The sequence below is a fragment of the Gopherus flavomarginatus genome, chromosome 3, assembly GCF_025201925.1.
Source record: "Gopherus flavomarginatus isolate rGopFla2 chromosome 3, rGopFla2.mat.asm, whole genome shotgun sequence".
Taxonomy (NCBI): Eukaryota; Metazoa; Chordata; order Testudines; family Testudinidae; genus Gopherus; species Gopherus flavomarginatus.
The window spans coordinates 111,579,923-111,605,282 of record NC_066619.1 but is presented as its reverse complement, the minus strand read 5'-3'; the positions used below and the strand labels follow the sequence as shown (position 1 = coordinate 111,605,282).

Sequence of the window (25,360 nt, the reverse complement as noted above, 5' to 3'; positions counted from 1 at the left end):
AGCTGTCACCACGCAGACTGATTTTAAAAACTGATTTTAAAAACTGAGGACAATCCTGGCAGAAATGGGACTCCGAGCAATTATACCTAAATCTGGGACCAGTTTTGACTTTATAGTTTCTATTTATTGCAGCATTTAGGAAATATAAAATATAGAAACAAACTTTAAATAATATAATTCTAACAGAGAAATGGAAACAAACAATTCAGAGACTATCCTTCACCATAGGCCCGGCTTGTACATTTTGTAGCCTGACTGGCAAATGGCAAATAACTGTTCACATCCTAGGTAAATCCAGATAAGACAGGTATCATTAGGGTGACCAGACAGCAAGTGTGAAAAATCGGGACAGGGTTGGGGAGTAATAGGTGCCTATATAAGAAAACGTCCCCAAAATCAGGACTGTCCCTATAAAATCGGGACATCTGGTCACCCTTGGTATCATGCATTGCTGATTAAAAGCTATCTATGTACACATACAATAATTAATACTTCACTTCATTGATTTGAGTTACTGGTTAGTTTTAACATGCTGCTGCAATCTGATATATTCTCATTAGAGACTTAATCCAATTCCAATTCAAGTCAATGGAAAGAGACAGAAAAGGGAGTTGAATGAGGCCCAAGGTGTTTGATAATCAGATTTCTTCACAACTGAAACACAGAATTTTCTTTAAAAGAACTGAAGAATTCATGTAAACTTTCAAGTAGGTGTGACATGCAGAACACATGTTTACAAGAACCCATGAAGTGTTTTGCTGGTTTACTGAATCTGACACTAAACAGAAAAGTTATAAAGGCTCAAACACAACCTTTTGTTTGTTTACTTATTCTACTCACTAACTACATTTCCATTTAACTTGCAGCATACCTGACAAACTCACTTTGGGATTAAGACTCTTTTCCTTTTTTCCAAAAAGCCTGCAAAATCTAAACTGTGATCTCACCCCCGGCCCCTCAGGACTCCTTTGGACAAGATTTCACTGCAAAAGCCACCACTCCAAATACCGTGCTCTGTTTTCCACCTACAGGAACTTTTAAAATAATACTCTTTCCAATCACTGCTAGAGGCTGCCAAGCACAAGAGAAATTTTAGATTTAAACCAAGAAATCCATGCCAAAAATTAGCGATAGTCTCCTTAAGAAAAAAGTTGAACTTTAACCATAAACACTTTGAAATACAGCATATGTAAAATCTTACTTTGGTTTCTTCAGAATCTGCTGATGTCCACCAGACTTCTCACCTAAGGAAAAAAGACAGAATGGTCAAGTTTTGAGAAATGCCTAATATATTTTCCATTAGAGAGTTTCAAAAAGAAGGTCAAGAAAAAGCAACAATGCATTTTTATATTTTACCTTGAATCTCAGCTGCCTGGGACTTGCAGTACATGTTACTCATTCAGTATCTAGCAGCAAAGGATACTGACTGATGTTTTTGTAGCATGCTAAGAACAAAAGGTATTTTCATTCATTTATATAACACAGACAACTATTTGGGTTACCAATAAAACAAAGTCTAACATATAAAAGAGAAAACAAAATCCTCCGTAATTAATTACCATAGAGAGAAGAGCTTCCACATGTTAGTCTATGAAAAGAGACACGATACCTGCCTTATATGCATATTACTACATACCTCAGGCTAGCACGTAAGGGTAATCTGTGTGTACTCTTTGGACTCAATCAACAACAATTTTTATGATCTTTTGGGAAATACAGGTATGACTATCTACATAGCCCAGAGCATTAAGGACCTGATCCAGTGCCCAATGAAGTTAATACAAAGTCTCTTATTGACTCCAATGGGCTTTGGATCAGGCTCTAAGAGAAGGATTAATATTAAAAAGGTGCATTTCAATCCCGCTGACCAAATTTATTCATTTCCAAAGTATACTACAGATGGCTGACTCTACATTCAGAGGCAAAGTTCCTTCAATTTAAATTCCCCTTTCGTGAATAGCAGCTACAATCTTTAAAATTGGTCTCCTTTAAAAAATTACAAGAAAAAGAAATACAAAACCATTGACCTAAACTTTTCAGCAGAGGAATGGACATGAGAAGCGCTCAGATATTATTATACTAATTATAGTGCAACTACTGGAACTGGCTGGAAATATTTCAATGAATACATTTTACTGACGGAAAAAATTTCTTGTGCTCAATTTTTTGCCAGAAATATTGACATTTACCCAGCCAGCCTTAAAATGTCCCTAGAGAGAGAGAGGTAAGTTGTGATAGTTAGTGGTAAACTTGGAAATTTACACAGTTATGAACCACCTTTGCTTAATCAAATCCTATTTTTTTTCCTGCAAATTTTGTCAGGCACAAATACACATTGAACTGTCACCAGTAAATAATATGTGGATAGTACCATGAATGTTATGCTAACTAAACACGTTGGGAAGGATCTCTAAAGCTGATGCAGTGAGGTGTAACTTGTAACACTACTAGATCTGATTCCAAGGTCGAGCAGGCAGTACTTTATGATAGCACCTCCTTCCTTCCAAGTCTCTGCCAACAGGAGCAGATATAACTCCAGTAAAGCAAACGTCAAGCATTCAAATATGAGTCAGGCCTCCAAAAGTCTTGAGGTTGGCTTTAAAATAGTGAGATTTTGTTGTTTTTTTTTTAATAATGGATTTTAGGCTTCCCTACCCCCACAAAAACATCTCTGTTCCCCTGAAACCATTTCTTGTTTCTGAGTCTTTAGGGTGCCCTTGGGTCATATTCTCAAGTGTTTTCTTAGAAACAGTGGGGGTTAGTAAGATATGGTTTGTTTTTTTAAATGAAAGCTGAGAGTGTCATGTAATGACTAGATTTCAGGAACTGGGGCTTTAAGACAAACACCACATATCATTTCAGCATGAGCTTTCGTGAGCTACAGCTCACTTCTTCGGATGCATAGAATGGAACACACAGACAGGAGATATTTATACATACAGAGAACATGAAAAGGTGGAAGTATGCATAGCAACAGGAAGAGTAATCAACTGAGATGAGCTATCATCAGCAGGAGAAAAAAAAACTTTGAAGTGATAATTAAGATGACCCACAGAAGGTGTGAGGAGAACTTAACATAGGGAAATAGATTCAATTACTGTAATGACCCAACCATTCCCAGTCTCTGTTTAGGCCTGAGGTAACTGTATCTAATTTGCATATTAATTCGAGTTCAGCAGTCTCTCTTTGGAGTCTGTTTTTGAAGTTTTTTTGTTGCAAAATTGCCACCTTCAAGTCTGTCACTGAGTGGTTAGAGAGGTTGAAGTGTTCTCCCACTGGCTTTGGAACGTTATGATTCCTGATGTCAGATGTGGGTCCATTTATTCTTTTGCGTAGAGACTGTCTGGTTTGGCCAATGTACATAGCAGAGGGGCATTGCTGGCACATGATGGCATATATCATGTTGGTAGATGTGCAGGTGAACGAGCTCCTGATGGCGTGGTTGATGTGATTAGGTCCTACGATGGTGTCACTTGAATAGATATGTGGACATAGCTGGCATCGGGCTTTGTTGCTAGGATAGGTTCCTGGGTTAGCGAGGACTGTCTATAAGTGAGATGAGTTAGTGTTGACAGGCCAGTCCTCGCTTATAGACAGCCTCCCAACCTGAAGCAAATACTCACCAGCAACCGCACACCATACAACATAAACACTAACCTCTCTAACCACTCAGTGACAGACTTGAAGGTGGCAATTTTGCAACAAAAAAACTTCAAAAACAGACTCCAAAGAAAGACTGCTGAAGTCAAATTAATATGCAAATTAGATACAATTAACTCAGGCCTAAACAGACACTGGGAATGGTTGGGTCATTACACTAATTAAATCTATTTTCCTATGTTAAGTTCTCCTCACACCTTCTATGGGTCATCTTAATTATCACTTCAAAGTTTTTTTTCCCTCCTGCTGATGATAGCTCATCTCAATTGATTAGACTCTTCCTGTTGGTATGCATACTTCCACCTTTTCATGTTCTCTGTATGTATAACTATCTCCTGTCTGTGTGTTCCATTCTATGCATCCGAAGAAGTGAGCTGTAGCTCACGAAAGCTCATGCTGAAATAAATTTGTTAGTCTCTAAGGTGCCACAAGTACTCCTGTTCTTTTTGCGGATACAGACTAACACGGCTGCTACTCTGAAACCACATAACATGAGACTCACAATAAAATTGTAAGAGTTGACAACAGTGTAACTCCTGTCAGGGGCTCCAAAAAAATACTCCAAGGGAAGAAATTACTGCAAAGAGAAGCAGGGCACGCCCTGGTAAAATCCCCTTCTTGGTTATCCTTGGATCAGGCTGCCCCGCCCATCACCCAAAGCAAGGAAGGCTATCTGTGGCTAGTTTGTACAGTTATATTCCCCTCTCCAGTGCATTTTCTGCTACTGGAGTCCTGCCCAGAGCTTGGAAACATCTGTCATGCCCTAATGGCATCACTCTAAGCCTGCTACCACTTTGCGCTGCCTCTTGGAGCCCGTGCTCTTATAACCCCCATCAGCAGCACTGGCCAGTCAGGGGGGAAAGAGCAACAGCAGGAAGCGTCACTGCCACAACCAGTCATTTCTCATTCAGGATGAGGGCTGGCAGAAGCAGGAGGAGAAACGGGAGGGGGATGCTCAGGAGGGACAGGTCCAAGGAGCTGTTTCTGCAGCAGCAGCAGAATGTGAGGGGCCTGCTAAAGAGATCAGGAACACCACTCCAGCCCAGGAAGCCAGGTAGCAGCCATCCAGGATAAGCAGCAGCCCAGGAAGGGAAGAGTGCACCCCAGAATTGAGTGCATTAAAAGATGTACATTTTGCTTGAAAAAAGACCACTTAAAAAGTGCTTGTCTTAGGGGAAATGTTCTCAAGAAAGGCTGGAGCTGTGAATTCATATAAAATGAAGAGGCAAAAAATTAAACACCATTTCTGAGAAGTTTTGCATATTATCTGTTCAGCATATGCTAACATGGCTTTTGATTTCACTACTGTTTCCCCTCATTCCCCAGCTGCTTCCAGCTGTGCTAGTGTAATAAGTAATAAATAATAATAATTTATATTTAAACACAAACAATTGGGAGCTTGTGAACATATTACTGCGCTAGCTGTTCCTTTCAACACTATTTCTCCACACCTGCCTCCCTAGTAATTCTTCAGGAAAAAAAAAAAAAAACTAAGGGTCTGATCCTGAAAGGACTTAAGTGCCTGAGTAATTTTACTCATGTAAATAGTCCCACTGAAGTCCTGCTCACAGGATCAGAGGCATGAAGTAGCCATGAATTAGCATTACCCAGTAAGCATGCTAGTGGTAGGGGAACTCAGCTTATGTGAGCTGCAGCCTACTTTGGGGTAGGTATTTCCACAACAACCAAAAAAAGGGATTACGCTGACAGCTATATTTTTAGAAAAAATAAATTAAATATGAAAAGAAGCTGCTGTTGCTCAAATAAAATATTTAATGGGCTGGCTGTGGATACAATATTTAGTATACTCAGAAGCTAAATGTTTATCATTATAGATCAAGAATGGTCTTTCTTTAGATAAAATGGGTAAAAAATTTTGCACTGCTTCCTGCACAACTGTATCTTCTATAGGGCCTGCCACTATAGTATCTTATTATCTAAATTCTGTTGCCCTTGGGGACCTCTGCAGCTCATAGAGAAGGAGTCAAGATTTGCCCTTTTAATGCATATTTTGGCTTATGTTCTTCCAATAAAAGTAACATGATCTGATTTGTTTTTTGGATAGTCTCAAGTATTTCTCTCCCTTCATACAAATATATCCTCCTCTCTACTCACAACCACTCACTATTCTAAAAATCCTGGAGTCATTGTACTTATTTTACGCTGTAGTCATGTCTCCACCCAGCCCTCTCTCTTTAATGCTCCCACCTCATCTCCTTCTCCACACTCAATCTTGAAGCTCCCCTTTTTGGGAACAGCTTCCCTCTTCCGTAGCACCAAGTGACCTGCCTCCTCTGAACATATACTACTTTCATGCAGCTTTTCAGTGGTGACCTCATCCCTGAGACACTCTGCTCCCATATTTTCACTTTATGTTTTTTGCTTGTATTATAGTCATGTTTGTTATGGTCCAATCATACAATCTACTCAGGCAAAAATTCCTATTAAAAGACCAAGGTCCAAATTCAGCCCTGGCCACAACTGGCTGCCGCTCCATGAAATTCAATAGAATTGCACTTGCTTAATCAAGATCTGAACTGGGCCCACTGATTTTCAGTGGGCAATTCTGACCAAGTCAGAATAAAGGACTGTAGAATTGGGCCCTTAGATTTCAAAACAGCTGGGTCAGAGAACTTATTTCTTACATTTCTGCTAGGCATATTGTTCACTTAAGGTGAAATTCACCCCATGCCGAGGGCCCTCATGAGGCCTGTGCACCACTTACTTCCCACTCAACACTTCAGTCCTGGAAATATTTATGAACATTCTTAACATCAGGCACATCATTAGGCTGACCTCAATGGGACTCCTTACATGTATAAAGTTAAGCACAGGCATGAGTGTTTGGACGATTCTGGCTGAAGTCCTCAGGATAGGTTTGTGATGGCTCTCTCTGCTGGGGTAAATTTTACCCTTACAATGTACTACGAAGGATTAAGAATAATAATACCCTCTTCAGGAAAAAGTAACTAAAACTGATCTTAGTGTAGCTGAGGCTTGATCAGTGACATGTAAATCCTTAAATCACCCCTTCTTTATTTTGCTTTCCATCTCTCACTGTATCACATTACAGCATTTAGTTTGTGGGTGTGTTTCCCTGCAGCTAATAACTTTACTGGGGAGCATGACAAGACTGTTCCATTTAATCTATGTTCCCTATTTCGCTTCATTTCTCCCAAATGATATTACTTTCTATTTTTTCATATCAGGTTGTATTTCCATTTCTTGGTCCAGTCTCCGAAGAGATCTGTATCCCTCTGGATCTAGTTATAGTGTTAGCCATTCTTTGTCTTACTTCCAATGTAATGATCCTCATGCAGATCTGTACCTAATCAAGAGAGATCCCCAAAACCATCTACTGCCTGCCTCCTTCCAGATCGAAGGAGAAAAAAAAACCAACAAAAACATGTATCCTGTTTTTAAGCCTCTTCTCTAACCAAAAGGTTATGATGATATTACACCTTAACCCTTCATCTTTCTTATGGAAACTCATCAGGTGCTTTTTGAAAAACTTAACCTGTAAGATCCAATGTCATTCCCTCCTGTGATGGAACCTGTTGAATTTAATGGATGGCTCCCATTAGATTCAAGTGGGCTTTGGATTGGGCCCTTAATGAACAAAAATAGTTAATTAAGCAAGAGTTTACTATCACAGATCTATGGTGGAAGTCTCCATCCAAATCATATATTTCCTTTTGTTCCCTTATTAAAGCCTAAAAACTGTACCCAGTTGTTTTCCCTAAAGTGGTAAGTAATGTTTCATGTAATATTGTTTCAAATACTTTCCCCCCAAATAAACAAATAGACTATATTTTTAGTACTATGTCTCAATTATTTTCTGTATAATAGTACTACAGTATGTTTGCCATTTCTAGTCCTTAAGAATCTGCCCATTCCTCAAAAACCAATGTAGCAATGATCTAGAACATCACTGATTTCCTTCAATATAACCCTGTTTAACCTTCTCCCTCTTTCTCTTGACACTAGAATTTGCTCTAACCCTGCATGGTTGTCCAGTGGGAGGAGGGGATTGTGAAATTCCCTGTTCCTTGAGTGCCATTGCACAAGGGCTAAGCTAAAATTGCAGTCTGTATACTCAGAAACTAAGTAGAATACAATGATAGAATACAGAGAATGCCGAAGGAGGATGTTTATAGTCACAGGAGCTTTGAAAGATATAATTTTTTTAGGAAACCCGAAGGGCTGATTTCAAAGTATATTGGCTTGCTCTCCTGATTATCCAAAATTTTTAGATGTCACCTGGACATTTTGATAATTGCGGTTCTAGCATAGGAGATGTGCGTGGGTGGGTGTACACACACGCAAAGAGGAAGATGTGCTATATTATTACATATGAAACCACACTTTGGGATGAGATACATAATTTATTTTTCTAATTTAGGGTTGGAGTCACCTTCTGTTATTGTGAACAGCAAAACTCACATTATCTTAATGGGAATAGAATAAGACCCATAGGATGCAGAAATATGAGAGGCTGAAGTACACCAATACTAATAAAAATAAGTCATGTAGCTCACCCTAGGTTGTCATACATGTTCTTATTCAAACAATCATGCCACTTTTAATTAAAAAAGAATTTAGATTTTAGTGCCGCTGCTTATTGTTTCTACGAGACTATATCATGATCAAGAGGACCTTATTTTTAATAAACTGAAAATGAGTCTAGTCAAGTGGAAATGACTGTGTGGGAAATGGAAACATTTCAAAGCACACCCATGATAGCAATAAGCAATGTCCTTTGTGTCTGGGTGATGATGCAGAAAGGATATGTATAAATGACAGCAGATACAGAAAAGAATGTGTACCCCATTTTTATTTGTATATGCAATATTAAAGTGATCATTTTATATAGTATTTCAAAAAGAGACAAACATTAGCCTTTCAAGAGGGAGGGAGAGTGTGTTCGCGTGTGTGTAGTGGAATAAGTCCAAATCACAGAGTCTGCACTGGGAAATGAACTTTTCCTAAATTTTGTGGTTTTCAGATACTTGGTTTTGTTTCAGGTGCATCTCCAGTAGAGCTGGGTGAATTTTTCTAGGAGAATAGTCTATTCAGAAAATAACACAGTTTTGGTCAACCCTAAACTATTCACCAATTTGCCATGAATAATTTCAACCATTCACAAAATGGCCAGAGGAGGAGGTGATGGTGGTGCCGCCTCCTCAGCTTAGAACCTTTAAGCCGGTCATTAGGGCACTCTGTTGCGATGTGACAAATCCAATTTTGAATGACTGCTCTGGAACAGACCCAAAAGGGACTTTTTTGATTCCCAGAAAATTCCCCAAACTTTTGGATTTGGGGTTCTACCCAAACACCCAACACTTCCCCAATTTTAACTGTTTCTGAATCAAAAGATCAGTTATTTGCCTAGCTCTAACCTGTAGTGCACAATCTCTCTCTCTCTGATGTGCGCGTGCACACAAATACACACACACACACACACACACACACACACACACATCACTGGTTTCCCCTGTTTAAAGAACATTAAGGGTTGCATGGAGTGAATTAAGCACTAACAACTGAAGACATGCCAAAGTTAAAGTTCAGCACACAACCGTAACCACGTCCCTTTGCGCATACACATTAACAGTGTTAAGGAAACAGATGACCAAGAAACAAAACAAAACATAAAATCAAATATGAAACTGACGAGGCAGATGTTAAATGTCACTGCTCAAGCAATTCTGTGTTTGCTCTTTTCATCCCCTGTCCTATAATTCATGTGTATGTTATCTCTTTAGAGATCTTGTTTGTATATGTATCTGTAAAGCACCTCTCTCTCATACACACTTTCATACAAGACTCTTTATAAGAGTATTTTAATAGTTTTTAATCGAGATTTCTAAGGGATTTTTTTTAATAGAAAAAATAAATTCCACAACCTGGAGCTGTTTGACTAGATTTCAGTGGAATACCAAGTTGTACCAGGTGATGACAGAATGTGGCAAGGGCTCCAGTGTAGCCCTGACACACAGAATATCCACTTCATCTACATGAATGCTGCTACTCTGTCAGCTTGCATCATAGAAGCATAGGGACTCCCTGTCTGTTCCCCCTTAAACTTGGCTACAACTCCTGCCACAGAAGGAGTAGGGGTGAGGAGCTGAGAGTGGCAAAGGAACAGCTACGGAGGCTTTTCACTCCAAGAAATTTCCTACACAAAAGGATTCCTCCTGTGTCTGATTACACTGATTTTAGGGCCGCTTTGCCCCACTGTGCAACGTTGCCCCTCACAGGATCTGGCCCTAAGAGAGTAATATGCAAATAAAATGAAGCAAATTCTGAAGGCTAAATTGTGCCTCTCTCTCTCAGTGAAATCAATGGGGGTTATATTTATGCATGTATTTGAGGAAAGAATCTAATTCAAGTTGTCTTAACTAGCTCACATGTAAGAGACAAGCTTTTGAACTTTGCAGAGCTATTCTTCAGGTCACTTTGTCTCTCTCACCAATAGAAGTGAATCTAATATTAGTTATATTCCACAATCTGAAGCTGATATTATTTCACCCACCTTGTCTCTCCCGTATCACGGGACCAACACAGCCACAGCAACACCGAAAACAACAATGTGCGTAAGAGACACTGCTGCCCTAAAATACAGGATCTGACATTCTAACTTTTTAAAACTCTCTCTCAAGTCATGATATCTGCCCATTTATTTAAATTACTACTATGGAGTACTGAGCTCTACTGTTTGTCTTAAACTACAGCATAGAAAAAGAGATGTATTGTGTTAAACATAACAAGGGAATCCTCCTAGTTGTTCACGAGAGGTAATTCTGAGCTGGAAAATATGACAAAACTAGTATTGAGAGTTGCTAGGGAATGAAATGAGACAGTTGCTAAGGCAAAAGACTATCTGAAAATGCCTGACACATTCTCTCCAAAGGTTTTTATAGTTTGATCTTCCATTTTTGGCTTTGTTACCTGAAACTAAAAATTACATCAGTGGTGGGTATGCATACATACTGTTGCTAAGGATTGATGCAGTTGCCAGGTGAAAATGGCCTCCATTAACCTGCCACAAATATCTAAATATGTTGATAGCAATGGGCTGTTAAGGAGATAGCCTTGGAAAAATGGGAGATCTGTTATTTCTCAACTGCCATCTAACAGTAAAGCAGCTGGAGTATTTGTTGCTCATTCATTTTGTGCACACAAACTAGTTTCAGAGTTCTGTCTAGCCTACAACCCAACAAAGTACAAATAAAGGGAGTGTCTTACATAATGATGATAATATTAAATAAATGTTGTGCTCTACAGAAAGTGAATCTTAACTAGGCATTCAGTAGGACCTATCAAATCATTTTGACCTGGGCTGCTAGCTGTTTCATGTGGTTCTAACTAACACAGGTAGAAGACTGTTGTCCCTTTAATTTGATAACTGACTCTTTCAGTCTGTTTTTCCTTCTTTTAATACATTACCCTATTACTTTACATCCTTCCTATGCTAGTGTTAGCCACACAAGAACAAAACTAGTCTCTTCTGTCCCACTTTCTGACATTTGGAGCTGCTTCCATCTGTTCTGAGATAGCCTGTTTTGCCCTCGTTGCTAAGAGTTCTTCTTAAGGTTTCTCTGCAGTGTTCTTGTTGCTTCACACCAGTTGGTTTCCACTTGACAGCTTCATGTGTGAGAATCTGTGTTTTGAAATCCAGGATACACGCTGCAAACATGTCCAGTGCTTCCGTTTGGGTCTCTGGAAATGGCAATTTCTCTGATCTCTTTGTTGGTGATGAAGTCTTTCTAACTAATGCCCAGAATCTTTCATCAGCTCTTATTTTTGAGGGCATCTAATGTTTTGGTAGCTCTCCAGACATATGCTAGCACAGAGATTACAGTTTAATTGAAAATTCTCAACTTTATTCTTTTCCTCTATATCTTTGATTGCTGAATTTATTAAATACTGTGTGCGACTTTCTGTTATTGATGTCACTTTCTTCTTGAGGTCTCTGTTGGCCAAGAGGGTGCTGCCCAGGTAAGGGAACTGTCCTACTTTCTTGATATTGTTGCCTTCTAATGTGATGTTACTACTTCACACCAGGGTTACAAAGATGTTTCTTTTAGCACAACTAATTTTGAGCCCTGCTTGACCTGCTGTTTCTGCCAGGTTGCCTTTGTTTGTAACTTTGCTGGGGTGTTGCTCAGGAGCACAATATCATCAACAACATTTAGGTCTTCTAGGCATTTGCCATCTACCCATTCTATACTTCTGTTTGTGTTGCTAATACACGTCTTCATTATTTAGTCTATGGCAATGCCAAACAACAACAAAGAGAAAAGGCAGCCCTATTTCATGCCAGTGTCCATGGTGATGATGTTGATGGCAGTTGTCAAAGTTACCTTGGAAGCAACTAAAAATATGCTTAAAATAAAATAATGAAATAGATACTGTGAAATCAATAGAACAGGTTCTTTAATTATTGTGTGTCACAAACATAATGGACATTTTTTCTAAGGTACTAGTTAAAATAGTAGCACTGCTGCCTTTCTGGCAATTTGAATAGTATTACCAATAGTGCTTTGCCTTGCAATTTTGCTTGTAAAACTTTGTCTGTCTTAGTCATTTCAGGCAGCAACTCCTTAGTTATAACTCAAATTACAGAGGAAAGGGGGATGGCATGAGCCATTTCACCAAAACATCCATGTATAAGGACTAAAAGAACATGATTGCAGTTTCAAGCTTAACTTGCTAGACAGTATTATGATACACTATAAATTATGAGCATATAATCTGCCAATCACACATGAGCATTGCAGAGAAATTCAGTGACTCACAAATGCCAAACAGATGCTCACTGTATTAAGATGAAGCTATGAAAGGGCAGGGAGACCAACATCCAAGATTTGATAAGAAACCTATAATGGTCAAGTTAGCTGGAGGATTCGCTCCATCTTTAGGAGTCATCCTTGAAGGCAATCCACCATCTCTCATGTCTTCCAGATGGCCTGTGAAACTGCTGCTGTGTCTTGCTTCAGCTGCAGGTTTTAAAAGACAGACTTGTAGTAAAAGTCACTTAAGAGTAAGATCTCATGAAAACATCTGCGAGCAGTTCCACCCAAACTTAGAGGTAACTGTTGAAGTTACAAGAGCCAAGAAAGCAAATGACTGCTCTTGTGTTATGGAAGCTTATGTCTGTAAGCTTAGCTTTGACTGACACATTATTTCCTCTTTGCACCCCAATCTATTTTCTGCCTCACTAAGCTTATAAAACTCTGCATAAATTCTCCCTCTCAGCCTGTTCTGTAATCCTGTGAACACATTGTCTTCCTGTTCATTCCTTCAGCCAGCAAGCACCAGCTGTTGGATCCTGGAAACAATTTTATTTATGTTAAAAAAAAAAAAAGAAAAAATATTTGATCAGAAAGCTGTGAAAACTGCAGAGTGTTGTGGCTGTGCAGAAGTGGTTGAGTGAGAGTATTTGACTTAGGTAAAAGAAATTATTAAGGCTTCCATCAATCAATGTACAACCCAGCTCTGGTTAAATCTGTTTATTGAGGAAAGATAAAACTCTGAATGTGCTCGTTTTGTAAACTAATTCAGTTTCGATTGTTCTGTGTATGCATTAAATAGAAGTCACACTGAGAACTGAAAGAATTGGGATGAACTCAAATTAATAATCTTAATATAGTCTGCCATATTTCAACATCAATTTTCGCCTTATTTTTAATGGGAAACAAACACCAGTGGATATGCCCTTCATATTTTTTCAAATTATAAAAGTTTTTCAAGTTTTCAAAAAAAAGAATAGAAACTATTTTTAAAGATTTCAGCAGAAGTTTGTTAACATGCACATATATTCTCCATATAGATATAAAGTAACAAGTTGCATGGATTATAGCTACTCGCATGGGAAAAAGCCTCAAGATAGTACTCAGGCTATGTCTACACTACCATGGTAAGTGAACTTACGCTGGACATAGCTGGAGTCAACGTACCTTAGGTTGAGTTACCGCGGGGTCTACACTGTGGGGGGTCGACGAGAGAAACTCTCCTGTCGACTTACCTTACTTTTCTTGTCGGAAGTAGAGTACAGGGGTCGAATGAAGAGCAATCTGCTGTTGATTTGGTGAGTCTTCACTACATCCGTTAAATCGATCGCCGGTGGATCGATCTCAAAGTGTCGATCCTGGCTGTAGTGTAGACCTGCCCTCAGTCTCCATACTGGGCTGGGCTTGGCTTTGCAGAGATATTACAGGGGAACAAATCCTTACTCTCAGGCTGATCTATAACCACTATCACAACCGTGAGGTTATATAGCCCCTACCACTGAAGAGAGGATAGGATCCATATATCACCTAACCCCTGTTACACCACCACCTGCCTCTTCACCAGAATGCAGGGAGTTATCACATGGCAAAACTCCTTGCCACACAAAGTGTTGTGAACACTCTACGTAACCCATTCAAATCCTGCCTCCACTTGTGTAGCAGAACTAAACCATATTCATTGTCAATGGACCCTCTGTGGCTGCAGTAACAAGGGGGGATGTGACCCTTATGGAACACTGCAGATCCCTGCATGGCTTAAAGGGGCACTAGAGGGGAGGATGTGCTCCGGGACCTTCTTCATTACAATGCACCATGCAGGAGGCGAGCAGAATGCTGGTGTTAGTGATCCTTGAGCATGTGAGTGGTTACTTAGTGCTGTGCTTTGCACTCCAAAATGGACACACCTATGTGGATGAGAGAGTGGCCTATGCCTTGCACCTGCTTGCATTTGGATATTGGCACTGAGGGAAGAACATGTCCCATCCTTTTTAAGGTATAGTAAGTGCCACTGGTGCCCACATCCACCTCACTGCTTCTATATGCAAAATGCCTCAAATCACTTTCACATTACCACTGTAGTTACAACCCCTTCCCCGCCCCGAGTGATTATTGTGCTTATTTTGCCGTTAATGAACAGTGACCTCCACCTTTTCTTGTTGGTGTTACTAGAACATATCAGATGTAAAATGTAGTAAGCGAATCAAAAAAGGTGCTACTGTGGCTAAACAACAAAGTAAAAGACGCAGTGAAAGGCAAAAAGGCATCCTTTAAAACGTAGAAGTTAAATCCTAGTGAGGCAAATAGAAAGGAACAAACTCTGGCAAATGAAGTGTAAAAATATAATTAGGAAGTCCAAAAAAGAATTTGAAGAACAGCTGGCCAAAAACTCAAAAAGTAATAGCAAACATTTAAGTACATCAGAAGCAGGAAGCCTGCCAAACAACCAGTTGGGTGACTGGATGATCGAGATGCTAAAGGAGCACTCAAAGACGGTAAGGTCAATGTGGAGATACTAAATGAATTCTTTGCAAAGGCCATCACGGCTGAGGATGTTAGGGAGATTCCCAAACCTAAGCCATTCTTTTTATGTGAAAGATCTGAGGAACTGTCTCAGATTGAGGTGTCATTAAAGGAGATTTTGGAACAAATTGATAAACTAAACAGTAATAAGTCACCAGGACCAGATGGTATTCACCCAAGAGTTCTGAAGGAACTCAAATATAAAATTGCAGAACTACTAACTGCAGTATGTAACCTATCATTTAAATCAGCCTCTGTATTAAATGACTGGAGGATAGCTAATGTGACACCAATTTTTAAAAAGGGCTTCAAAGGTGATCCCACAATTACAGACTGGTAAGCCTGAATTCAGTTCTGGGCAAACTGGTTGAAACTATGTCACAAAACAAAATTGTCAGACATATAGATGAACATAATTTGTTGGGGAAGAGTCAACATGGTTTTTGTAAAGGGAAATAATTCCTCACCAATCTACTAGAATTCTTTGAGAGGGTCAACACACCTGTGGACAGGGGGGGATCAAGTGGATATAGTGTACTTAGCTTTTCAGAAAGCCTTTGACAAGGTCCCTCATCAAAAGCTCTTAAGAAAAGTAAGCTGTCATGGGATAAGAGCGAAGGTCCCCTCATGAATCTGTAACTGGTTAAAAGATAGGAAACAAAGGGTAGGAATAAATGTTCAGTTTTCAGAATGGAGAGAGGTAAATAGTGGTGTCCCCCAGGGGTCTGTACTCGGATCAGTCCTATTCAACATATTCATAAATTATCTGGAAAAGGGTAAACAGTGAGGTGGCAACATTTGTAAATGATACAAAACTACTGAAGATAGTTAAGTCCCAGGAAGACTGCAAAGAGCTACAAAAGGATCTCTTAAAGCTGGGTAACCAGGAAAGAAAATGGCAGATGGAATTCAATGTTGATAAATGCAAAGTAATACACACTGGAAAACATAATCCCAACTATACATATAAAATTATGGTTTCTAAACTAGCTGTTATCCCTCAAGAAAGATCTTGGAGTCATTGTGGATAGCTCTGTGAAAACATCCATTCAGTGTGCAGCAGCAGTCAAAAAAGCAAACAGAATGTTGGGAAACATTCAGAAAGAGATAGATAAGAAAACAAAAAATATCATGTTACCTCTATATAAATCCGTGATACACCCACATCTTGAATACTGCATGCAGATGTGGTTGCCTCATCTCAAAAAAGATATATTGGAACTGGAAAAGGTTCAGAAAAGGGAAACAAAAATGATTAGGCGTATGGAATGGCTGCCATATGAGGAGAGATTAATAAGACCTTTCAGCTTGGAAAAGAGATGAGTAAGGGGGGACATGATTGAAGTCTATAAAATCATGACTGGTGTGGAGAAAGTAAATAAGGAAGTGCAGTTTACTACTCCTAATAACACAAGAACTAGGGGTCACCAAATGAAATTACTAGGCAGCAGCTTCAAAACAAATGAAAGGAAGTATTTCTTCACACAACACACAGTCAACGTGTGAAACTCTTTGCCAGAGGATGTTGTGAAGGGCAAGACTATACCACGGTTCAAAAAAGAACTAGATAAATTCATGGAGGATAGGTCCATCAGTGGCTATTAGCCAAGATGGGCAAGGATGGCATCCCTAGCCTCTGTTTGCCAGAAGCTGGTAATGGGCGACAGGGGATGGATCACTTGATGATTACCTGTTCTGTTCATTCCTTCTGGGGCACCTGGTATTGGCCACTGTCGGAAGACAGGATACTGAGCTAGACGGACCTTTGGTCTGACCCAGTATGTCCATTCTTATGTCCATGCAGACGATGGTAGGAGAGAAATGCAGACTGCAGTTGGAGAAATATTGCAATCATTGTGTCAACACTTACCAAGGAGCATCAGAGAGCAGTTCTGAAATGCCAACTCTACACATTTGCTTTGTGCATTGATTTTGGTGCATTCTGTCTTCCTGTCTGGAGACTTAATTACAGCTGCGTCTGCACATAACTGTTTTTAGAGCCCATACAACCTATTTTGGATGAGAAATCCAATGAGGTTAAGTGGTTTAGGTAGTCTGAGCAGCTCTAATTTCTTCTTTTATTTGGAGGTAAAGGGAATATGATTGGTATTTTAATTCCAGTCCATAATATACCTGGAGTAAGTGCTGACCTGTTTTTCTTATTTCCAGATATAATGTTCCCCAGGAGAGATACTGCTGAAAAAGAGAACACCACAGTGCAGGAGTTGCCATGTGTTATGAGCCTATTCATGAGAAAATGGGGAAATGCGAAATAGTTATTTCAATTCTGACCCACCTCTAGCATCCCATCTGAAAATAAGTGTGCTTTAAAAATAGCCCTGGTGCTCACACTGTGAGCACTTATCGTTAGTTGTACACTATTATGCTGTGCAAAAGCATAATACAATGAGTGAGCAGGAGTTATCTGAGTTCAATTTTTGCAATGAAAAGTGCAATAAGTAACTGAAATAATTAAAAAAAAATAATTTAGATAAACAACAGCGTTATTATAAAGAATTGTATAGTATATTATCTGCTAAGGGATGGTACCAGCGAGCTCAATGGATACTTCATTATGCAAACATCTTCAATCATTTTCTGTGTAAAGCGAATTTAATATCTGTGAAAGGTGATGGCTTGACCATAGTAGAGGATACCCTTCTCTATTCATTGCCAAGATGATTAAAGCAGAGGTAGCAAGTATTTCCACACTTTTGTGCGCTAACAAGGACATGAAGCAACCATATCTAGGGTCGCTTAGTCTCCATATTTACATTCATTCACTCTTTGGCCTGTGAGACTGCCTCCAAGAACTCACTCAAGTAGCCAAAAAGAAGATGCAGTGCGATTGGCAACCAGCTAATTAGAAGAGTTTAGATATGTGCTGCTGTAGCAGTAGCTGTCAAACCCAGTCTGGCCTGCCTACCACGAGTTACAGCGCTTTTCTACCTACTTTGCCTCTGACCCTCACTTTGTATTTAACCCCCACACACGCAAAAAAAAGAGGGGAGCTGTCAGGTCATTTATAGCACAAAGAGGACTCTATTTAAAAAATCCTTTAAAACAAACACTAGAAGGGGTTTTCCCTGAGAGTCCTACCGATGCCCCGAGAGCACCCTAGTGAGCTTCCTCTCAAATATTATCTCACAGTGGGAGACATTCCAGCTATGAAAAGGATATTTCTCCAGCTGCTGTGGGACAGCTACGGCTCAGGCCTCCCTTACTCTGCCTGTTGACTGCAAAACGGCCCAGGGACATCTCGCTTTTCTGCTTGGGTGGCCCTTCCTGAAGCCAACCAAGGAAAGAAGAGAGCCACATGCAGAGTCCACCTTGCTATCCTTTTCCTTTCCAGCCTGTTTTCCAATTCTGGGGATTACGGGGAAAAAATCCCCTGGTCCAGGAAGGGAAAGGAGGTGTGATGTGGGTAATGAGGCCATCCCAAATTCATGCCAATAAAACCTTCATACTTCAGTCTTGTTTTCCTTTTCTCAGTTTGCTCCCTTCCCACCAGAGGGGTGATGTCCAAATCACTCAATTTATTACATGGTTTCCAATTTGACATGCACCTTTGATTACTTTGAATCCCTATTTCTGCCCTATAAATTCCATTAGTAACAGAAATTGCTCTTGCCAGATGATACAGTAATAATTTGTAAAGCTATTTCATAATACAATATAAGAAAATTTCTCCCCATCCTATTTCTATGATTTTGTATAATGAAGTGAATATTTTGTTTAATCCTGCAGTAATTGCTCTCTCTCAAACTGGCACATGATTTTTTAAAATGTACTACAATATTTAGATGCAAATTTTGGAAAAAAAAAATCAAGAGAAATGTTGATTTAGTGCAGTTTTCTGTAAATACTATGATGAACATCCCCCAACCCTGTGTTCCCATAACTAACAAAATATCTACAAATAAAGAGAGTCTAAAATGGGAATCTCCTTCCTCATCTGGAGGCTTTTTCCTCTGCAGATGAAGCTGAATTTTCAAACTCGCATTGTGTGCGTCAGGACTGTGGAAACGTGCATAAAAAAACTTAATTTGCACCAATGAAGCTGAAACAAATCTCTCAAGTACAGCTAGAAAGTATTCTTTACATTTTGGTACCTGTACTTCTGCACACGTAAGTTTCAGACTGAACTAGGTGCTCATCATGGCAAACCACAAAGGGGCGTGATAGATCAACTTTGTATAGTAGTGCTGCACTGAATAACATACTGAAGCATTAATGGGCTTTAACATGACTCTGAATTGCCCATGATATGAAACAAGCAATGGTAGATGGGCACACATAAGGCTTTATCCAAAATCTACTGATGTCAACAGGAAGATTCCCATTGATGTTAATGAGCTTTGGCTCATGTATGTCTCAGGAGTTAAGTTGAAAAAGTGCATTGAACTTGTGCTTTCACGCTGAGCACGTACACATGGTAGTTCTCTATGCAACAGACACACGTTTTTGAAGATCTAGCCCACATTGGCATGTGTGACGCACACTATATGATTTCATGGAAATATGCTGATAAGTGCAACTATAATGTAACTGGCATATGCTTCATGCAAAAGGTCTCTTGTAAGCTATCGTTACAAAGCTTATAATCTACTGAGTGTGGTCATCCTATTTGTATAAATGTATCACTCTTGTATCTGAAATTAGAAATATGAAATATAACTCTGAGGGTTTGCTGTAATTATTCAAAGGGTGGGCCATTACTGGTGGTTTGAAATCCTGCTGGCTCCCATCAACCAGGACAACTGACTGTGGATGTCTCTATTTGCAGGCAGGGAGGAATGAAGACTTGGGGTCTCACAGGATATGTGACCATGTCACCTGGTATTGAAATCCATCTTAAATCTGGTGCTTTTCCATTTAGAAGGAAGGGTGGGGAGCCAGCCACAAAAGATTCCCGCCTTGTGCCAAAGCCATATAAGGGAGTGGAACAGAACAAAGGTAACTGCAATCATGAGAAATCCCCTAGCTAACACTTGAGCTGGAACAAGGGCTGTACCAGGGGAAAGGATTGTGGCCACACTAGGAAGGCGTCCAGTCTGTGATAGAAGCTTATTGAAACATCTGATGGTGAGGTTTTATCTGTATTCAAGTTTTCTTTGTTCTATCCTTGTTCTGTCTGTTACTACTTGGAACCACTTAATTCCTACTTCCTGTATTTAACAAAATCACTTCTTACTTATTAATTAACCCAGAGTATGTATTAATACCGGAGGGGGGGGGGCAAACAGCTGTGCATATCTTTCTATCAGTGTTATAGAAGGCGAACAATTTATGAGTTTACACAGTGTAAAACGGATTTATTTGGCGTTTAGACCTCATTGGGATTTGGGCATCTAAGTGTTAAAGACAGGACCACTTCTTAAGTTGCTTTCAGTTAAGTCTGCAGCTTTGGGGCACATGGTTCAGATCCTGGGTCTGTGTTAGAGCAGACTGACGTGTCTGGCTCAACAGGACAGGCTGCTGGAGTCCCAAGCTGGCAGGGAAAGCAAGGACAGAAGTAGTCCTGGCACATGAGTTGGCAACCCAAGGGGGTTTCTGTGATCCAATCCATCACAGCATGCATCTCCCATTAATTATATTGTTAAAATTTTAGTTTTAATAATTAATTTTCCCCTCTCACTCTTCTAGCATTTAGCACTATCACCTGCTTGGTATTTTTTAATCAATTGTGAATCAAAAGCCCTTCATTTTTCTATTCTTTGCATACGATGCCATGAAGAACAATTTTGTTCTTTTTTTAAAAACTAATCTTGTATTAAAATTACCTCTGGATAGGGTTAAAAGAACAGCACCCGCCACAGACACTTTAAAGAGTTTAATAATGGTATCAGTTGCTCAAATTTCTCAGGAAGTGTTCCAGAGTCACCACATCCCTACAAGGGTTGGAGGTAGGTGGAGGTGCATTGTAATGTAAAACTATTTTCTTGTACTACTACTGCATTTTTAATCCTCAGACCCCTTTGCAAACATTGCCTCTCCCTCTAGCACTGATGGAGGAAGAGTATTGATGGGCTATGAAGTGAGGATATGGCATGCTGAATGAGGGATTCTCCAACACACTAAAAAGATGAAGAAGCCTCCTCACGTCCGCAGCAAATCAGTGCTCACACACACATGCTGGTCTGTCCTTCTTCACTCCCTCAAACCAAAGCATCAGTCAGTGCTGCCAAGAATAATCCATCACTTTACATATGCATATTTTTACAAAAATACAGGTGTGCTATTCGTAAGATTTAACAACAGAGTTTGCAGAGACCTCTCCTTACAAAAAATGAAGACAAACAAAATGAGCAAACAAGCTGCTGAACCGAGCCTAAAGTGAAAAGCCTCCAGCCCTTCTAGAAACAATTATGTACCATACATTAAGAATGAGTTAGATACATGATGTACAAGTGGAATGGTTGCACAAGGCATGAAGAACGTGTCACAACCTGGTGCTTTTGATAGCGTCAGCAGAAAGTTTTCACTTCACTGGGGAAAGGGACTGCCCTGCATGTGAACTATTGGATAGGAGCTTGCAAATAGCAAGTAAATTGGAGTTATAAAATCTATTCACTTTTATTAATAACAACACTGTAGATTTGCTAAACAGGTACAAAATTTAGCAATGTTTAGTTTACACTATATGATTTGTAAGTTGACAGTGCTCCTTTAATCACTTATCAAAACCCATTACTCTTCATGATTACCATAAATGCCATCAAAACATATACCTCTGTCTGTCACCACAGTGGAAAGGGCATTCAAAGAAGCAAAATGTCCCAGTCTGGCTCATACACAGGGCACTATTTTCTAATGGCATCTGGGGTTGCAGGAGATCTAAGGTCAAATTCTAATTAATGCTTACTCCTTGTAACAAAAAATGTCAGTGTTTTTATGTTAAATTGCCAGAGCACAACTCTCTTTCCTTTAATTTCTGCCCTACCACAGGATTTTACACTCAATTTATCAGGCAATTAAAACTCAGATCAACAGTCACATAACAATTATCTTATAAGGGGAATATATTACAAACAAAGGCTTGATTAATTCCTCAACATGGCAGAGAATTTGTAGCTGGGCTCCGTGTACCCATCCTGACAACAAAACAAAATGTTTTTTTTTCCTTGAAACAATCCTTCTGGGGGATATCAGTTGTGGATGGAGTGCAGAGATGAATACTAATGAAATATGGTGTCTTTCCTCTCCAAAGGGTCACCTGTTTTCCAACACAGGTCAGTAGTAACCAACAGCCATTGCTGTCTGATGGCTGTTTCATGGCCTACAGTTTCTAAAGTGAATTCGGGATCTGAGTCCAATTCCCTGCATTGTCCACATCACAAAAATTAAAAAAATAAACAAAATGACACTAATTGTCACCTTTGTTGGCAATCTCTGGAGAGTGAACAAGGATGTGTATGTGTCAAGGAAACTTTCTTCCTCTGAGAGATCTTCACTCTCCAAGCATATTGCCCAGGCAAAGGGGAGGGGTGGGAGTTTGTACTATTTTGGCTTTGTCTGTTCTCAGGATGGACTGAGGACTTTGATATCCAAAGTAATCTATCTGGCACCTCTTTAGATGACTATGGTTACTTGAAAAAAAATGTATGCTACGCACTATTGCGAATCAGGGACACCATGCCCTTGACCCACAGTTAATTTTATTTCTTGCATAATTTCTATCCTGAGGTTACTTTTAAGATGCTCCCTGGCTGAGTGACAACTACTGATTGTGGATTCCGCCTGGGGCAGATCATCTGTCTGGAGGAAGTTTTAGGTAGATATAATCTTAATGCTTACCAAGCTCATTTAGATAGTGAAATTATCTATCTGAAGAAGTCCCCAATGAAGGTTGATAAATCTTGGTTTGAGTCCAAATCTCAAACAAATTATTTTAGGGCTAGTCTACACTACATGCTACACTGGCACAGCTTCACCGATTCGGCTGTGCTGCTGTAGTGCATCTGGTGAAGATGCTCTGTGCCAATGGGAGAACACTCTCCCGTTGGCATAATTATTCCACCTCAATGAGAGGCGGAAGCTGTGTTGGTTGGAAAGCATCTCCCTCCGACATAGTGCAGTGTGGACACCGCTTTAAGTCAATGTAATTTACATTGCTCAGGGAGTGGCTTTTTCACATATTTGAGCGACACAATTTACATAAATTTAAGCAGAAGTGTAGATAAGCCTTCAGTGAAAGATTCTCTTTTCTTTTCATAGGCCATGGCTACACTCACACTTTACAGCACTGCAACTTTCGCGGTCAGGGGTGTGAAAAAACACCCCCTGAGCGCTGCAAGATACAGCGCTGTAAAGCGTCAGTGTAATCAGTGAGGCAGCACGCTACACCCGTAAAGGATGTGGTTTACACGCAGCGCTGGGAGAGCTGTCTCCCAGCGCTGCCGCTCCGACTACACTCACACTTCAAAGCGCTGCCGAGGCAGCGCTTTGAAATTCCAAATGTAGCCACACTCATAGCTTGGATGGAACCATAAGCCTTCTAGGACACAACAATCTCTAATCACTTGTATGGATGAGATTTCAAACCTACGCAATATCATCTATTGGTTTCTAAGGGTATGTCCACACTGCAATTAGACACCCGCAGCTGTCCTGAGACTCTGATCTACAGAGGGATATATAAAAGGCTTTGCTAGAAATCGAGCAAAAAAATTTCAAAAAATAACTTTTTTACATCAAAAATGAACATTTTTTGCAAAAATGTATGGGTTGTGACCAAAGTTTCATTACAAAGGTTTGTATGGTCCTGGATAGATTTTCTGGTTAAAACCAAAGAAAGAGACCCCAGAATAGCCAAGTATCTGGTGATTAAGGGCATTCTCCTGGGATGTGTGAAACCTAAGTTCAAGTCCATACTCTGTCTGATTCTGTCTGACTCTGGACTACCAGCTATTCTGAGAAGCTATTCTCTTTCTTTGTGGAATGAAAAAAAATTTGGAAAGCACAGATTCTTATGTTCTGGCCATCCCCCAAAAGATGTAAAGCCTCCAGCTTGTGCAGAATGTGGCTGTCTGCCTCTTCCACAAGGTCAATCATCATGAGTCCATCAAGCCTGTGATCAGCTCCCTCTGCTAACTCTACTTCATGTTCAAGGTCTTGGTCCTGATTCATAAGCCATTAATGGCTCAAACTGCAGTTAGATTAGATACCACATCACCGTCTATGAAGCACCAATAGAAAAGGAAGGAAAGTGAGGGGAAGAAAGAGATCCTAATGGCCAGGATGAAACAGATGAGAGCCAGAGATAAGGTACTTTCAGATGAGTGGGTTTGGCTGTGGAATGAACTTCCAGAGGCATTAGACAAAAATCTGAGCACTTTTAGGTCACTGTGTGAGATCGTCCTCTTTAGTAAAGCTTTGCCACCCTAACCAGAATGTCACATTAACTGTCCACCACCCTAAAAACACTCCCATCACCAGAGAAAGAAGAGCCAAAGTACTCATGAAGTCATCTAGGCACCTCACGGATGCTCAGATGATGGATGTTAGTATAAAAACTTCTTATATAGAGAGAGGTAGAAGTTTAAAGGCTAATGTAAAATATTATATCTGGGTTCTCCTCAGCAGGACCATCTGCTGTAGAGAAATTTAAATAGAGTAGAAACAATGAACAAACTAATCTTTGGCTTGATCTAGCAAACATTTACTATCAAGCATAGTTCTTACTACTGTGGCTTCAGTGGGTTTTGGAAATGACGTGAGCCCCAACAATTGCTTTATTGTTCCTATGTTGTTTCATTCAAATTATTTCTTTCACATCTGTTTTCTGGGATATGCTTTTATCTTATAAGCAAACGATTTATTTGAAAAACTTTTCCAGACTAACCACCTCATGGCAAAGTCCTGGAGGAACCAATCAGCACAGCTTGGGATATCAGCTGAGCTGAATAGCTTTCAGCATGTTATTTATTCACAAGGAAATCTTGACTTAAATTAGCCAGGTTTTGCCTTGGCTTTAGTTGATTAGTCAGATTTACACAAGAGTTGGACAAGCAATTTTTGCAATTCAGGGATGCCAATCTGACACAGGCAAAATCAAGATGATTCTTTCAAAGCTCATCTTGTATCAAGGAGTCTTGTGTGAATACAAGGAGCAGCATGCTGTTTATTTTCTTTTCATTTCTCCACAACGGCATGGTAACATATGCTCATGATAAGTGACATAATTCCTTTCCTCTTCTATTCTTACCCCACATTTTATCATTTCCTATATGTTAACTGTTTTCTTAAAACAAACAAACAAACAAAAAAGCCATAGACCTGCTCTCATTACTTATTACTAAGTTTCAAAGATTTCAAATTGAACCCTGCATTAAAATTGCATCCAAATTCAGAAAGGACCAAGAAGCAGGTTCAAAACAATTTAG

The 25,360-nt window shown here is 39.7% G+C and overlaps 1 protein-coding gene across 44 annotated transcripts in view; it reads right to left on the bottom strand.

The window, feature by feature from the left end:
- PTPRD (protein tyrosine phosphatase receptor type D) overlaps window positions 1-25,360 on the bottom strand; it is a 1,732,597-nt gene that overhangs the window by 637,018 nt on the left and 1,070,219 nt on the right. For all 44 annotated transcript variants that reach the window (XM_050942985.1, XM_050942995.1, XM_050942996.1 and 41 more), the window contains one exon: window positions 1,202-1,244. The gene's annotated coding sequence lies outside the window, so the exon portion shown is untranslated. The remainder of the gene's footprint in view (window positions 1-1,201; window positions 1,245-25,360) is intronic.